Genomic DNA, 17,036 nt, shown 5'->3' with positions numbered 1-17,036 from the left:
CCCTCCACCCACAGGTGACAGGGGTCGGTGAGAGGGTCTCTTTGGCGGGTCGAGAGGGGAGTGGGGTGCCCCCATAACTCAGGCCCCCTCGGGAGGCACCAGAGGAGGTGGGAGCAGACCAGGGCTCCCCAAGCAGGCAGGAGCCCAGATCCATTGTTGAAGGTCTCTGCATAAACCACCTGAGAGAACTGAGGCCGTGAGGCGGCCCTGCCCCCACCTGAGCACCTGAACTTAATCACACACTGAATAGCAGCCCTGCCCCCACCAAAAGCCCTGAGGCTGGCATGCAGCATTTGAATCTCAAACCCCAAGCGCTAGCTGGGAGAATCTGGAGGCGAAGTGGGTGTGAAGAGAATATTCAGAAGTCAAATCACTGGCTGGGAAAATGCCCAGAAAAGGGTAAAGAAATAAGACTATAGAAGGTTACTTTCTTGGGGAACAGGCATTTCCTCCCTTCCTTTCTGATGAGGAAGAACAATGCTTACCATCAGGGAAAGACACAGAAGTCAAGGCCTCTATATCCCAGCTCACTCAATGGGCTCAGGCCATAGAAGGGCTCATAGAAAATCAAGTTAGAGAGGTGGAAGAAAAGCTGGGAAGAGAAATGAGAGACATGCAGTCAAAGCATGAAGAGCAGATCAGCTCCCTGCTAAAGGAGAACCAAAAAAATGCTGAAGGAAAAAACAACTGACATGGAAAACAGATCCAGGAGAGACAATTTAAAAATTATGAGGCTACTTGAAAGCCATGACCGAAAAAAGAGCCTAGACATCATCTTTCATGAAATTATCAAGGAAAACTGCCCTGATATTTTGGAACCAGAGGGTAAAATAAACATTGCCAATTCACAGATCACCTGTTTAAAGAGATCTGAAAAGAAAAGGTCCTAGGAATATTGTAACCAGATTCCAGAATTCCAAGTTCAAGGAGAAAATATTGCAAGCATCCAGAAAGAAATAATTCTAGAATTGTGGAAATCCAATCAGGATAACACAACATCTACCAGCTTCTATGTTAAAGGGTCAAAGAGCTTGGAATATGATATTCCAGAAGTCAAAAGAACTAGGATCAAAACCAAGAATTAAGTACCCAGCAAAACTGAGTATAGTACTTCAGGGGAAAAAATGGTCATTCAATGAAATACAGGACTTGCAAGCATTTTTGATCAAAAGACCACAGCTAAATAGAAAATTTTACTTCCAAACACAAGATTCAAGAGAAACATCAAACAACAAATAGGAAAGAGAAATCATAAGTTGAACTGTATACATTCCTACATGGAATGATAATATTTTTAACTCTGGAGACTTTTCTAAGCATTTGGATGTTGGAGTGATATATACTTATAGACAAAAATCACAGGGTGAGTTGAATAGAAAGGAAGTAGATCTAAAAATAAAATTATGGGGTGAGAGAGGAATATATTGGGAGGGGAAAGGAAGAAATGGAATGGGACAAATTATCTCCCATAAAAGAGGCAAGAAAAAGCTTTTTTCAGTGCAGTGGAAAAGGAGGGAGGTGAGAGGGATAAAGTGAAGCTTACTCTCATGACATTTGGTTTAAGAAGACAATAACATGCACACTCAGTTTGATAAGAAAATCTGTCTTCCACTACTGGAAAGTAGGGGAGAAGGAGATTAGTGGAGTATAAGGGGGATGATAGAAAGGAGTGCAAATAGGAAGAAGGAGTAATTAGAAGTAAACACTTTTGGGGAGAGACGAGGTCAAAAGAGAGAATATAATGAATGCTGCACAAGATAGGATGGAGGGAAATATATTTAGTCTTTCACAACATGACTATTGTGGAAGTCTTTTGCATAACTACACATATATAGATTATATTGCATAGCTTACCTTCAAAGTGGGAATGCGTGGGTAGGGAGGAATGGAGAGAAGTTGGAACGTAAAGTTTTAAGAAAGAATCTTGAGAATTGTTTTTGCTTGCAACTGGGAAATAATAAATGCAGGTAACGGGGTACAGAAGTCTATCTTGCTCTACAAGAAAAGAAAAAAGGTGCGGATAAGGGAAGGGAGGGGTGTGATTGAAGGGAAGAAAGATTGGGGGAAGGGTTATTCAGAAAGCACAGTGTCTTGGGTGAGGGGAAGAGAGAAATGGGGAGAAAATTTGGAATTCAAAATCTTATGTAAATGAATGTTGAAAACTAAATAAATAAATTGAAAATGAATGAATAAATAGAAAAGAACTACAGACAAAGAAAAAAAGCAGGGAAAATCAATGCATATTTCTTATATCAGAATGTGATAAAATTATATGTAATAAAAGGCCATGGAAAGATTGAACAAAAATTACTTGGAAACGAAATAATCTAATCCTGAATAATTAGTGGGTTAAAGGAGAAACCATAGGAAGAATCAACAACTTCATTCAAGAGAATGACAATAATGAGACAACCTACCAAAACTTATGGGATACTGCAAAAGCAGTTCTTAGGGAAAGTTTTGTATTACTGAATGCCTACATGAACAAAACAGATGAAGAGGAGATCAATGAGTTGGGCATGAAACTGAAAAAAACTAGAAAAAAACAAATTGAAAATCCGCAAGTAAAAATAAATTAGAAATATTGAAAGCCAAAGAGGGGTTAAGAAGACTGAGATTAAGAAAACTATGGAACTATTAAGTAAAGCTCAATGTTGGTTTTATGAAAAAAACAATAAAATGGAAAAACCTTTGCTCAATTTGATTTAAAAAAGAAACAAACTAAATTACCAATTTCAAAAATAAAAAGGGTGAACTCACCTTCAGCCAGGGGTAAATTAAAATTATAATTAGAAAATACTTTGCCCTACTATACACCCATAAATTTGACAGTATACATGAGATGGATGAATATTTTTTAAAAAATTAAATCGCCCAGATTAACAGAAGAAGAAGTTGAATACTTAAATAACCCATTTCAGAAAATGAAATTGAACAAGCCGTCAGTGAACTCCCTAGGAAAAAAATCTCCATGGCCAGTTCAACACCAATCAAACTACTAGAAAGTTATTTTCTAGAGCTAGAAAAAATAATATCAAAATTAATCTGGAAATACAAAAGGTTCAGAAAATGAAAGAAACTAGTTAAAAGTAATGCTACACAAGATGGTCTAGCCTTACCAGATCGCAAATTGTGTTATAAAGTAGCAATCATCTATTTTTACTAGCTAAGAGATAGAGAAGGAAGATCAATGGAATAGGTTAGGTACTCAAGACAGTACTGAATGAATACAGCAATCTACTGTTTCACAAACCAAAGGACTCCACCTTCTGGGATAAGAACTTACTGTTTGACAAAAACTGCTCCGAAAACTCTATAACATTGTGGCAGAAACTGGGCAAAGATCAATGCCTGACATCATACCAAGAAAAAAGTCCAAATGGGTTCATGATCTAGGTATAAATATTGGTACTATAAATAATTTAGGGGGTCAAGGAACAGTATATTTGTCAGATTTATTCAGAATGGAGAAAATTTTGACCAAACAAGAGATAGAGAACACTATGAAGTGCAAAATGGATAATTTTGATTTCATTAAATTGAAAAGTTTTTGCAGAAACAAACTCAGTGCAACCAAGATTAGGAGGGAAGCAGAAAACTGGGAAAGAATTTTTGCAACTAGTGTCTGTGATAACGGCTTCATGTCTAAAATATATAGAAAAATGAGTCAAATTTACAAAAATACAAGTCATTTCCCAATTGATAAATGGTCAAAAGATAGGAACAGGCCGTTGTGAGAGGAAGAAATTAAAGCTATCTATACTCATATGAAAAAATGCTCTAAATCACTGTTGATTAGAGAGATGCAAATCAAAAAAAAAACTCTGAGGTACCACATCACACCTATCAGATTGACTAACATGACAAAATAGAAAGATGATAAATGTTGGAGAAGATATGGGAGAGTTGGAACACTGATTAATTGTTGGTTGATCTGTGAGCTGATCCAGTTATTCTGAAGAACAATTTGGAACTATGCCCAAAGGGCTACAAAAATGTGCATATCTTTTGACCCAGCAATATCTCATCTAGGACTGTAGCCCAAAAAGATCATAAAAAATGAGAAAAGGTCCCATATGTGTAAAAAACTTTTATAGCTATTCTCTTTGTGGTGGCCAAGAACTGGAAATTGAGGGATGCCTATCAATTGGAGAATGGCTGAACAAGTTGTAGTATATGAATGTAAGGAATACTGTTGTGCTGCTAGAAATGATGAATAGGAAGACTTCAGAGAGTCCTGGAAGGATTTATATGAACTGAAGCTGAGTGAAAAAAAACAGAACCAGGAGAACTTTGTACACAGTCACAACCTCAGCGTGTGAGGAATTTTTTGTGGTAGACTTAGTCCTTCACAGCAACGCCAGGACCTAAAAAATTTCCAGTGGACTCGAGGCAAAATGCTTTCCACATCCAGAGAAACAACTATGGAACTGAATCACAGAATAAAACACATTATTTTCTTTTATGTTATATTATGTTTTGGCTTAGGTTTTGTGTGTGTGTGTGTGTGGATTCTCCCATTCATTTTAATTCTTCTGTGCAATATGGTTAAGGTGAAAATGTATTTAGTAGGAATGTTTGTGTAGGACACATATGAGATTGCATACTATATCTTAGGGAGGGATTGAGGAGGGAAGGGAAGGGGGAGAAAGTCTAAGATTTGTCTAAGTGATTGTAGAAAACTGAAAACTAATTTAACTTATTATTTTGTGTTTCATTGTTTTTTTCATGCTTTGGCATTTTTTATACTGTTGCTAATATAGAGTGAGATATTTCAGGCTAAGATTGTAGCTTGGGACACAGGGACATCAGAATATTAAAGGAGTTTTGATCATCTTCAGCACTCCTATTTATGGCAGAAGTGAATGGTTGCTGGGCAGAGGAGGATGCAAATTTCTAAGGTGTTAGGACTCAGGAGTGGAATGATTGTTTTGGATACAAACTCAGCAATTCTTGAGACTCCCTAGCTGGGTCACCTTTTGCACAATCATGTCACGTGTGTAATGGGAGCAACTTACAAGAGTAGAAACTAAAAGGACTATCAGGGTGCTCGAAATTTCAGTAAATGCAGAGGAGATGCAGTGATGAGACGGTAAAATGAAACTTTCAGTTACCAAAAGACAAAACAGAAACCAAAGAAGGGCATAAGTAGCAATGTGTACCAGGAAACATCCACATCTGGCAAGGGGATTTCTGGCATATCATCGCTAGTATCAAGAACACTATCTAGAAGAGTCACACAATTATGGTCATCGTCATGGGCATTCAGAAAGAGGCTGTTGTAGAATCAAACTATCACATTGGGTTGTGTGAGCAGAGAAAGTTCCAAGTCAATGAGTCAGTTAGTTGAAAAATACTGAGTATAGTAAGAATTGAGGAGAGCTTCTTCAGCATGCAGACATGCATAGTGAGGGAACTATCCAGTAAATTTCAGAAGTCTATTTTAATAGGTACATCTCCTAAACAGCCAAAGAGTGTTCTGATTGCAGAGTAAAGAGAGTGCCTGCAGTATACAACTAGGCAAAAGTTGTCTCTTATTTTTGTGAGAGTACCTCTGTTGCATTCTCCCCCCTCTACCTTCTTCATCACAAAGAGGTAGAAGGAGAGGTAAAAATTGGGATGTTGTCAGACAGGGGAAATAAGAAGAGCAGATTTGAAATGTTCAACAGCCACCTGGGATTCTACTATGTTCTGCAGGGAGTCAGGGGATGAGTCTTTAAGAGGTCATAAAGGGGCCTAACCAATAGGGAAAAGGAAAGAATCCCTAAGTGACAGTGGTTGGCTAAGCCAAGGAAAATTTGAAGTTGGGATTTCATTCTGGGACAGGGAAATCTCATAATGGCCTGGACCTGACTATTGTCTAGGTGGAGGCCATCAGGTGAAATACAACCACCAAAAATTTTAACAGAAGTGCCAACTGTAGATTCTCCTTGGAAGTCTTGTGGCCCTTCAGAGAAAGTTGGGTGAGTAATAGATATAGTCTTATATGCAGACACTGGAAGAAAGGAAGCACAACAACATAGCATCAACATGGCAGGAGAGCAGAGTTAGATGGAAAAGCATGTTGGCTGGATCATGTTTAAGGACTTCTGAAATGTAGGTTGGGTTTTCTGGGTAGTGTTGGAGAAGAACTCATTTACTATTTCCCTTCCCATGTAAAAACAATAACAACAAAAAAAATCCTATAATTTCTGGGACAGAGGAAGACTTAGAAACAACCACCAAAAAAATAAACAAACTATAGTGCAAGTCTGTAACTTTAAAGTGGAAGGACCAATGAGAATTTTGTTAAGGAGCACGTGGTGATTAGGGAGAACCAAAACTTTGAGAACAGCCCAAGAATTAACAGCACAGAAATCCTGAACTAGTCTTCATTAATATAACCTATTTTTAAGTTTCCAACATTCAATTCCACAAGAATTTGAATTCCAAATTTTCTCCCCATCTCTCCCCACCCCACCTCAGGACATCATGCACCTCATTCACCTCTTACCCCACTCTGTTGTCCCTTCTGTCACCCCTCTTCTTCCATCCCCTTCCCCTCTATTTTCCTGTATGTCAAAACAGATTTCTCTACCCCATTCCCCATACATCTTACTTCCCAGTTGCATGCAAAACCAATTTCTAACATTCTTTTTTGAAGCTTTGAGTTCCATATTCTCTCCCTCCCTCCCCACCCGCTGTCATTAAGCAAGCAAGCAATTTGATATGTCATACCTGGGTAGCCATGGAAAACATAACAGTTACCTTGTGAAAGACTGACCACTTCTCTGTGTCCTGTCTTGCCCTGCATTTATGCCATTCTCTCCCTTGACCTGTCCCCCCACAACAGTGTTTCCTTCTGATTGCCCCTTCCACATTTTCTTCTATTACCTTCCCTCCCCTATATCTTTACCTCCTGCCTTTCTGAAAAGCAAAAGATTTACATGCCCAATTGAGTGTGAGTTATTAACTGCTTAAGCCAAATCCCATGAGAGTAAGGCTCACTTATTTCTTTTCATCTCCCCCCTCTTCCCCTCCATTGTAAAAGTTCTTTCTTGCCTCTTTTATGTGAGATTATTTGCTACATTCTACATGTCTTTCTCTTACTTCTGGTACCTTCCAGTGAAAAGTAAATCTTATTTTTTAGGTATCCTCCCTTCATATTCAACTCACCTGTGCCCTCTATCTATGAACACACACACACACACACACACACACACACACACACACACACACATGCGCACATACACCCATATACCTACTTACAGCTATGTAATATGCAGATATATACGTACCTACATATACATGCATATGTATGCATATGTACATATGTATGTATATATATATATATATGTATGTATATGTGTGTATTTTCTCTAAATACACTAATACTGAAAAAGGTCTCATAAGCCACAAATATCATGTTTCCATGTAAGAATGTAAATAGTTCAACTTTAATGAGTTCCCTTATGGCTTCTCTTTCCTGTTAACGTTTTCATGTTTCTCTTGATTCCAGTATGTGAAAGTCAAATTTTCTATTCAGCTTTGTTCTTCCTATCTGAAAGGATGGAAGAAAGTAGTTTTTCACCAAGAAAGTATTATTTTTCCCCCTTTTGGGACATTTTCCAAGCCACATACTTGACTTTTGATTCCTTTGTCAAGTGAAGGCTATACGACCCTAGACTTCAGAGATTTAGAGCAACTTTTCTCTGAAATATCCTTAGGGACCTCTAAGTTCTCAGTTCCTCCAAGGTGGCACAATAAAGGGAGAGGAGTTTACTCTTCTGGCCTGAAAGCAATCACAAGCACTCTTTTCTGCCCTGCAATTCTGAGTATGATTCCCTCTCCACAGTCATTACCAGCTCCATCACTCCAGCGCTCATCTTTACCCCAGAACCACCTCTCAAGACTGTGACTCAGATCAGCTGCTCAATTCCCCCAGGGTCTTTAAGCTTAAAGCTCCAAAAGTGGATGCTGCTGCCACAGTGGCTGCGTCTGTCCTGGGGTTGAGGCTGGGGTCCAACCTAGCTCCCCTCTCACCCAAGTCTTTGGCATTTCTGGGTTCATAAATCTGGAAACCACAGAAGCTGCCCAGGGTTCCCCTCCCTGAACCCTGCTCCCATCCTGTCCATGCTGTCCATGCTGTGAGGCTCATGCTAGACTGTGCTCCACTCTGAGCCCAGTGTGATAGACCTTTCCTGTCAGCCTTCCAGGGTGACTTTTGCTGGAATCTGTTTCACACTGTCATTTTGTGCCTTCTGCTGCTCTAAAATTTGTTTAGAATCATTTGTACAGGCATTTTATGGGCTATGGGAGGACAACTAGAACAGGTCCATTCTTCTACTCAGCAGTCTTGTCTTTGCCCCAGAAACCTCATAAAGATTGCAAATATTATCGTTCCAAGTAGGAAAATAAAAAGTTCAACTTTAAGAAGTTATTTATGATTTCGCTTTCTTGTTTACCTTTTCAAGCTTCTCTTGATTCTTGTATTTGAAAGCCAAATTTTCTACTCAGCTCAGGTCTTTTCATCAAGGATTCTTGAAAGCCCTCTATTTAATTGAATAACCATTTTTCCGTGAAGTATTATACTCAGTTTTACTGGGTAGGTGAATCTTGGTTTTAATCATAGCTCTTTTGACCTCTACAATATCATATTCCAACCCCCTCCTGATCCCTTAATGTGGAAGCTGCTAGATCTTGTGTTATTCTGACTGTGTTTCCACAATACTCAAATTGTTTCTGGCTGCTTGCAATGTTTTCTCCTTGACCTGGGGACTCTGGAGTTTGGCTACAATATTCCTAGGAGTTCCCTTTTTGGGATTTCTTTCAGTAATCTATCAGTGGATTTTTTCATTATGTATTTCACCCATAGATTCTAAAGTATCAGGCCAATTTTCCTTCATAATTTCTTATAAAAATATTTTATTTTCAATTCATGGAACAAAACAAGTATTTCCCATAAAGCAGTAAAATAGAAAAGATATTGCCCATGAAACTAAAAATCTGTGAGGTACAGTTTGCTATTCTCTCCTAATATCGTATACCATGTAAATTTATTTTTTCCCTTTTTTCATCCCTCTTCCTTCACTCCCTTCCCAGAAGTTGCTACCCTTAGACCAAATAGGTGTTTGTGTGTGTATGCATATATGTATATATATATATATATATATATATATATATATATATATATATATATATATATATATATATATATATATATATATATACTTATTTACATATATACATACATACACATATATACATATCTACATACACTCATATATATATATGTATATATATATATATACAAACATGCATGAACACACTTACACACACAAATTAAATTATTCTATACATACTTCCATTTACCAGTTCTTTCTCTAAATTCAGATGGCATCTTTATATGTCCATTATTTTTTATTTTTTTTTGTAATAATCAGAATGATTTAGTTGTTTAAAGTCTTTTTTTATTTTTTAAGATTTAAATTTATTACTTTTAGTTTTCAATATTCATTTCCACAAGATGTTGAGTTCTAAATGTTCTCCCCATCTTCCCTCTCCATCCCCCCTGCAATGGCATATATTCTGATTGCTGCTTCCCCTAATCTGCCCTTTCATTTATCATTCTCCTTTTTACCCCCTTTCCCTTTACTTTCTTCAAGGGCAAGATATTTCTATATCCCATTGACTATATATCCTATTTTCCAGTTGCATGTGAAAACAATTTTTAACATTTTAAGACAAACATTGAGTTCCAATTCTCTATCTTCTTCCCTCCCCACTCACCCCCATTGAGAAGGAAGCAATTCAATATACTTTGTAAGTGTGTAGCTATGCAAAATACTGCCATAACAGTCACATTGTGAAAGTTTAACTATATTTTCCTCCATCCTATCCTGCCCATCGCTGTTTGTTTCTGACTACCCCCTGCCCCAATATGCCCTCCCTTTTATCACCCCCACTACCCTTATCATTGAAAGATGATGTCTAGAGTCTTCTTATTGATCACAGCATTTAGATAATCCAGTAATTTTTAAATTGTCTCTCCTGAATCTATTTCCAAGGTCAGTTGTTTTTCCAATGAGATATTTTACATTGTGTTCTATTTTTTTGTTCTTTTGCTTTTGTTTTTGTTTTTGGTTTTTTTTTTTTTTAGTTTCTTGATTTCTTATGAAATCCATAGCTTCCATCTGTTCCATTCTAATTTTTAAGGAATTATTTTATTTAGTGAGCTTTTGGACCTCCTTTTTCATTCAGCCATTTCTTCTTTTTAAGGCATTCTTATTCTCATTGGCTTTTTGGACCTCTTTTGCCATTTAAGTTAGTCTCTTTTTAACGTGTTATTTCTTCAGCATTTTGGGGTCACCTTTAGCAAAGACTTGACTAATTTTTCATGATTTTTTTGCATCACTCTCATTTATCTTTCTATTTTTCCTCTACCTCTCTTACTTGATTTTCACAATCCTTTTTGAGTCCTTTCATGGCCTGAGACCAATTCGTATTTTTCTCAGAGCCTTTGGATGTAGGAGCTTTGTCTTTGTTTTCTTCTGGTTGTATGTTTTTACCTTCCTTCTCACAAAAGTAAGATTCTATAGTCTAATATTTTTGCACTATTTGCTCAATTCCCTAGCCAGTTATCTGACTTTTGAGCTTGTTGTCCAGTTCTCTTCTTCCATGGTGGTGGTGATGGTGATGTAATGTCCCAAGATTCTGGGGTTTTGTGCAGATATTTTCAGAAATGCTTCTCAGGACCTGCAACCTTTCAGCTCTTCCAAGGTTGTATGATCAGAGGAAGGTCTTTACTCGTCCTTTGGTCTGTACTCTGGTCTGTCAATGACCTCACACACTCTTTTCTGCTTTGGAACTGTGAGGAGGATTCCCTCTCCATAGCTTCTAGGAGCTCCACCACACCAGCACTCCTCTTTGTCCCTGGACCACCACCTAGTCCTGTGAAGTAGATCAAAGGAGGGCAAAGGAAGAAAATCCTGCCTCAACACCAGCCAAGAGATCCCTGAAATCCACCTGCTGCTACTGTGATGGCCCCATGCTCACTGCTTCCTCCATTGCCCTGAGGCTTGGATTGGACTGTGCTCTTCTCTCTCACAGGTCTGCCAGGCTTTTCCAATGACTTTCCAAGTTGTCCTTGGGGTTTGGGGGTTGAGAAGTCTAAAAACTGCCACAGGTTCCACTGACTCTGTGCACTGAGACCTACTCATGCTCCATCTCTGCTGGCATAGCCCATGCTGGACTGCACTGCATTCCAGCCTAGTGTTACAGACACTTCCTGTCTACCATCCAGGCTGTCTTTGGCTGGAGATTTGGTTCAATCTGTCATTATGTGGGTTCTGCAACTCTAGAATTTGTTTACAGGTGTTTGAAGGTGTTTGAAGGAGAGCTCAAGCAAGTCCGTGCTTTTACTCTGCCATCTTTGCTCTGCACCCACTCTCTACTTTTTAAAATGGGAATAAGTTTTGTATTTTGTGTAACACTTTTTCTGTATCTATTGAAATAATATGGTTTCTGTTACTTATGTTGCTGATATGGTCATTTATGCTGATAGTTTTCCTCATATTGAAGCAGCTCCCACCTTGTCATAATGAATTATCCTTGTCCCGGCCTAATTGCTGTGGTCTGCCCGAATCATCTTACCTTTCCCAGGTCTTTGGTGGCTAGCTGGATAAAAGTATTGAGAGAAGAGACTTTCCAGAGTGAAAGAAGAGGTAGGCTTTATTCATGATCTTAGTTACGTGTCCATATGCAGGGCGAGTTCTACCCCAGGAGAAAGGAACCCCCGTCCTCCTCAAGGAGCAAGGATCACACACTGAGAGGACGGGAGTGGAAGAGGGGAGGAACCCCCGGGAGGGACCCTCCTCAGGCTTTCCTGTCCCCACTTAAGCTCTCCCAGCCTCATAGTCCGCACGTGGATACCATGCATGCTCTCAGCCCATAGCTAATCAACAAAAAGGTGTGCTCAGACCACGGACCGATCTCAAGGGTGGGATGCTCTCTCCAGCAAGTTTCCACTGAGAAGAGGTGGAAAAACAGGAAAGCTCGAGTCTCACTCCTCAATTCCCAGCTGTTCCCTGGGGGGGCCTCATGAAAGTTTGCAATCAAGAAGCCTTCATTTTTACCTGCCCAAAACCGTTCACGTGAGAATTGAGCTTACACCCCAACAATCCTGTGATAAATTACTGTAACCTCTTTGCTAATATTTTATTTAAAATTTTTGCATTAATATTCATTAAGAAAATTAGTCTATAATTTTCTTTCTCTGTTCTAACTCTTCCGGATTTAGGTTTCAGCACCATATTTGTGCCATAGAAGGAATTAGTTAGGACTCCATCTTTGCCTACTTTTCCAAATGTTTTATATAATATTGGAATTAATTGTTCTTGAAATATTTGGTAGAATTCACATGTGAATCCACCTAGCCCTGGCGGGTTTTGTTTTTGTTTTTGTTTTTTTCAGGATTATAGCAAGTTTTATTATTTACCATGTTAAACTGGTAAAGAGCTTGGTTATAATGTTCAGGCAAAGTGTTAAGATTTCCACTAAAAGTAACATACACAGAAAAACTAAGTATAGCTTTTTTTTTTTTTTATTAAACTTTTAACATTTATTTTCACACAATTTTGGGTTACAAATTTTCTCCCCTTTTTTCCCCCTCCCCCCCAGACCCAAGTTTTCTAATTGCCCCTGTGACCTATCTGCTCTCTCCTCTATCCTCCCTCCCTGCCCTTGTCTCTGTCTTCTCTTTTGTCCTGTAGGGCCGGATAGCTTTCTTGACCCCTTAACCTGTGTTTCTTGTTACCCAGTGGTAAGAACATTACATTTGGTCCTAACACTTTGAGTTCCAGCTTCTTTAGCTCCCTCCCTCTCTACCTCTTCCCCTTGGAAGACAGGCAGTTCAATATAGGCCATATCTGTTTAGTTTTGCAAATGATTTCCATACTAGTTGTGCTGTATAAGACTAACTATATTTCCTTCCATCCTGTCCTGTCCCCCATTACTTCTATTTTCTTATGGTCCTTTCCCTCCCCATGAGTGTCGACCTCGTATTGCATTCTCCTCCCCATGCCCTCCCCTCTATCCTCCCCTCCTTCCTGCTTGTGCCCCTGTCCCCCACTCTCCTGTATTATGAGATAGGTTTTCCTATCAGAATGAGTGTGCATTATATTCTTTCCTTTAGTGGAATGTGATGAGAGTAGATCTCATGTTTTTCTCTTGCCTCCCCTCTTTATCCCACCACTAATAAGTCTTTTGCTTGCCTCTTTTATGAGAGATAATTTGCCCCTATAACTTCTCCCTTTCTCCTCCCAATATTTCTCTCTCACTGCTTGATTTCATTTTTTTTTTTAGTATATGATCCCATCCTCTTCAATTCACTCTGTGCACTCTGTCTCTATGTATGTGTGCGTGTGTGCATGCGTGTGTGTGTGTACTCCCACCCAGTGCTCAGATACTGAAATGTTTCAAGAGTTATAAATATTGTCTTTCCATGTAGGAATGTAAACAGTTCAACTTTAGTAAGTCCCTTATGATTTCTCTTTGCTGTTCGCCTTTTTATGGTTCTCTTCATTCTTGTGTTAGAAAGTCAAATTTTCTTTCCAGCTCTGGTTTTTTCATCAGGAAAATTTGAAAGTCTTCTATTTCATTGAAAGACCATTTTTTCTCCTGAAGTATTATACTCAGTTTTGCTGGGTAGGTGATTCTTGGCTTCAGTCCTAGTTCCTTTGACTTCTGGAATATCCTATTCCATTCCCTTCTATCCCTCAATGTAGAAGGTGCCAGATCTTGTACTATCCTGATTGTATTTCCACAATACTTGAATTGTTTCTTTCTAGCTGCTTGCAATATTTTCTCCTTCACCTGGGAATTCTGGAATTTGGCCACAATGCTCCTAGGAGTTTCTCTTTTTGGATCTCTTTCATGCAGTGTTCTGCGGATTCCTTGAATATTTATTTTGCCTTCTGGTTCTAGAATCTCAGATTTAATTTCGTGGAGGATGATGTCTAGGCTCTTCTTTGGATCATGGTTTTCAGGTAGTCCCAGAATTTTTACATTGTCTCTCCTGATTCTATTTCCCAGGTCAGTTGTTTTTCCAATAAGATATTTCACATTATCTTCCATTTTTCGAATCTGCGCGGTATGTTCTGAGATATCTGTCTTTCTCGAAAAGTCCAAAGCGTCCATCTGTACCATTCCAGATTTGAGAGATCTATTTTCTTCAGTAAGCTTTTGAATCTCCTTTTCCATTTGGTTAATTCTGCTTTTGAGAGCATTCTTCTCCTCATTGGCCCCTTGCACCTCCCTTGCCAGCTGAGTTAGGCTAGTTCTCAAGGTGCCAATTTCTTCAAGATTTTTTTGGTTCTCCTTTAGCAGGGAGCTGATCTGTTTTTCATGCTTCTCCCTTATCCCTCTCATTTCCCTTCCCAGTCTTTCCTCCATCTCTCTAACTTGATTTTCAAAATTCCTCTTGAGCTCTTCCATGGCCCGAGCCCATTGGGTGGGCTGGGACACAGGATCCTCGATTTCTGTGTCTTTGCCTGATGGCAAGCCTTGTTCCTCCCCATCAGAAAGGAAGGGAGGAAGTTTTTTTTTCTCCGATAAAGTACCCTTCAATAGTTTTATTTCTTTTCCCTTTTCTTGGCATTGTCTCCACCTAGTGGCCTGACCTCTGAATGTTCTCCTCACATCCACCTCGCCTCCTGGTCCTCCCAGCCAGCGTTTGGGGACTGAGATTCAAATGCTGCTTCACGCCTTAGGATTTTTGGCGGGGGCAGGGCTGTTATTCAGTGTTAAATTTAGTTCAGGTGCTGAGGTCAGGGGCAGGGCCGCCTCTCTGGCTCAATTCCCTCAGGGGGTTTATGCACAGACCTTCCACAACGGATCCAGGCTCCCGTCCGTTTGGGGAGGCCCCGTTCGCAGCCGCCTCTCAGCCCCCACCTCCCGGGGGGGCCCGAGCTATGGGGGCACCTCATTCCCCTCTCAACCCGCCAAAGAGACTCTCTCACCTACCCCCGTCAGTCACCTGTTGGTGGGGGGCCCGTGCACCTGCTGAAGATCCCGCCTCCGGATCCCTCTCAGAACTTTGTCTCTCGGAGCGCGGCCACCGTCGCTGCTGTGGCCGCCATCGCCGCCACAGGTCCGGGCTGGGTACTGTGTCTGCAGCGCGACGGACCTTTTGCGAGAGGTTTGCCGGTCCCTCTGTGGGTGTGGGGACGCGCGTGGCCGCTGGAGACTCCGTTCCACAGCCCTCTCGGATCTCTTTCCCACGGTGTAGCTGCCGCGGCAGGGCTGCTCTCCTCTTCCCGCCCTGGCGCCCAGTCCCCGGCGCGAAGGTCCCCCAGCGAGAGGTTTGCAGGTCTCTCCGGAACAGAAATCTCCCTCGCTCCAATATTCCGTGGTCTCTGGGTGCAGAATTCGCCCTGGGTTAGTGCCCTCTACCGTTCTGTGGTTTGTGGGTTCGGAGCTATGTGTATGTGCGTCTTTCTACTTCGCCATCTTGGCTCCGCCCCCCCTGGCTTTTTTTAAAGTAACAAATGCACTTTATCGATTTACAGATTAAAGAAAGCTACTGAGCCAAGATCAATAACTTTTTCATTCTCTAATTCAACAGCTGTGTAACCCTATGGATCCAGCATAGTCATGCCAACTCTTATTGTTGCACATTACCTACACGGGTTAAACTTTGATCACAGGATTAGCAAATTAAAAGATTATTTTAGTTTAGCTTCCAAGTGCATGGTTGATATCTGAATCCAGTTTCTTTTATATTCCATATTTTCTTTTTAGTTCCTCCACTTCTGCAATATAAACTTTCATGGAATCTTCTTTGAATTTCCCTTTCAAAGAGTTTCAGGCATCCCACTTAGCCTTGCCTTTGAAATCCATCATACTTGCACAATCTGTATTTAGATCTCCAGCTATAGCTTGTTGGTAGTGGCTGTAGATAAACAATATCTCCTGTTCATCTGATTTGGACTTCAGATTTTTGTCTTCTTCTGCAGCTCGGCTGAGTTCTGCCTGAAACATGCTGCCAGCTTGAGCAGGGCAGAGAGGTTCAGGCTAGAGCTCTCAGCCAACTTCTGCATACTGAACGAGCCCATTCCTAGTCTCTAATCTGATTCCCACCTGGGCTCACCTCAGGTGGCGTTTTTTTCATAGGGAGTTCATTGATAGCTTGTTCAATTTCTTTTTCTGAAATGGGGTTAATCTAGTATTTTATCTCCTGTTCTGTTAATCTGGGCAATTTATATTTTTGCAAATATTCATCATTTTTTTATTTGAAAACAATTGGGCAAAATATCCCCTAATTATTATTTAAATTTCCTCTTCATTAGTGGTGAATTCACTCTTTTCATATTTGATACTGATAATTTGGTTTTTTTCTTTTTTAAAGCAAAATTGTTTTATCGTTTATTTTCATAAAACCAATTCGTAGATTTATTATCTATTTAGTCAGTATTTGTTATTATTAATTCAGCAGTTTTATTCATTCAATTTTATTAATCTCTCTTGCTTTTAAGAATTTCTAATTTTCTATTTAATTGGATATTTATAATTTGTTCTTTTTCTAGACTTTTTAGATTCATGCCCAATTCATTAATTTCCTTTCTCTTTATTTTATTCATGTAAGCATTTAGAAATATAAAATTTCCCCTAAGAACTGCTTTTGCTGCATCCCATAAGTTTTGGTGTTTTGTTGCATTATTTTCATTCTCTTTGAGGGTGTTCTTAATTGTTTCTATGATCTGTTCTTTGACCTTCTCATTCTTTAGAATTGGATTCTTTGGTTTCAAATTAATTTTTAGTCTATCTTTCCATGACCCTTTATTTCATGTAATTTTTATTGCATCATGATCTGAGAAGAATGCATTTAGAGGGGGCGGAGCCAAGATGGCGGAGTAGAAAGACGCACATACGCTACCTCCGAACCCACTGCCCATAAAGTACCTGTAAAAAAAAAAAAAAAGAACCACCAGCGAATTCTGGAACAGCAGAAGCCACAGAACAACGAAGAGGATGAGATTTCTGCTCCAGAGAGCCTGAAA

The 17,036-nt window shown here is 39.6% G+C and overlaps 1 protein-coding gene and 1 pseudogene across 2 annotated transcripts in view; one reads left to right on the top strand and one right to left on the bottom strand.

Annotated features, from left to right (window-relative positions):
• MDGA2 (MAM domain containing glycosylphosphatidylinositol anchor 2) overlaps positions 1 to 17,036 on the top strand; it is a 904,469-nt gene that overhangs the window by 681,536 nt on the left and 205,897 nt on the right. The gene's annotated exons all lie outside the window — the stretch shown is intronic.
• Positions 15,678 to 16,017, bottom strand: LOC140517949 (acyl-CoA-binding protein-like; annotated as a pseudogene).

This window comes from Notamacropus eugenii, chromosome 1 (assembly GCF_028372415.1).
Source record: "Notamacropus eugenii isolate mMacEug1 chromosome 1, mMacEug1.pri_v2, whole genome shotgun sequence".
NCBI classification, from domain to species: domain Eukaryota; kingdom Metazoa; phylum Chordata; class Mammalia; order Diprotodontia; family Macropodidae; genus Notamacropus; species Notamacropus eugenii.
Note: the sequence above shows the minus strand (reverse complement) of the source record. Positions and strands in the feature narration are given on the sequence as shown.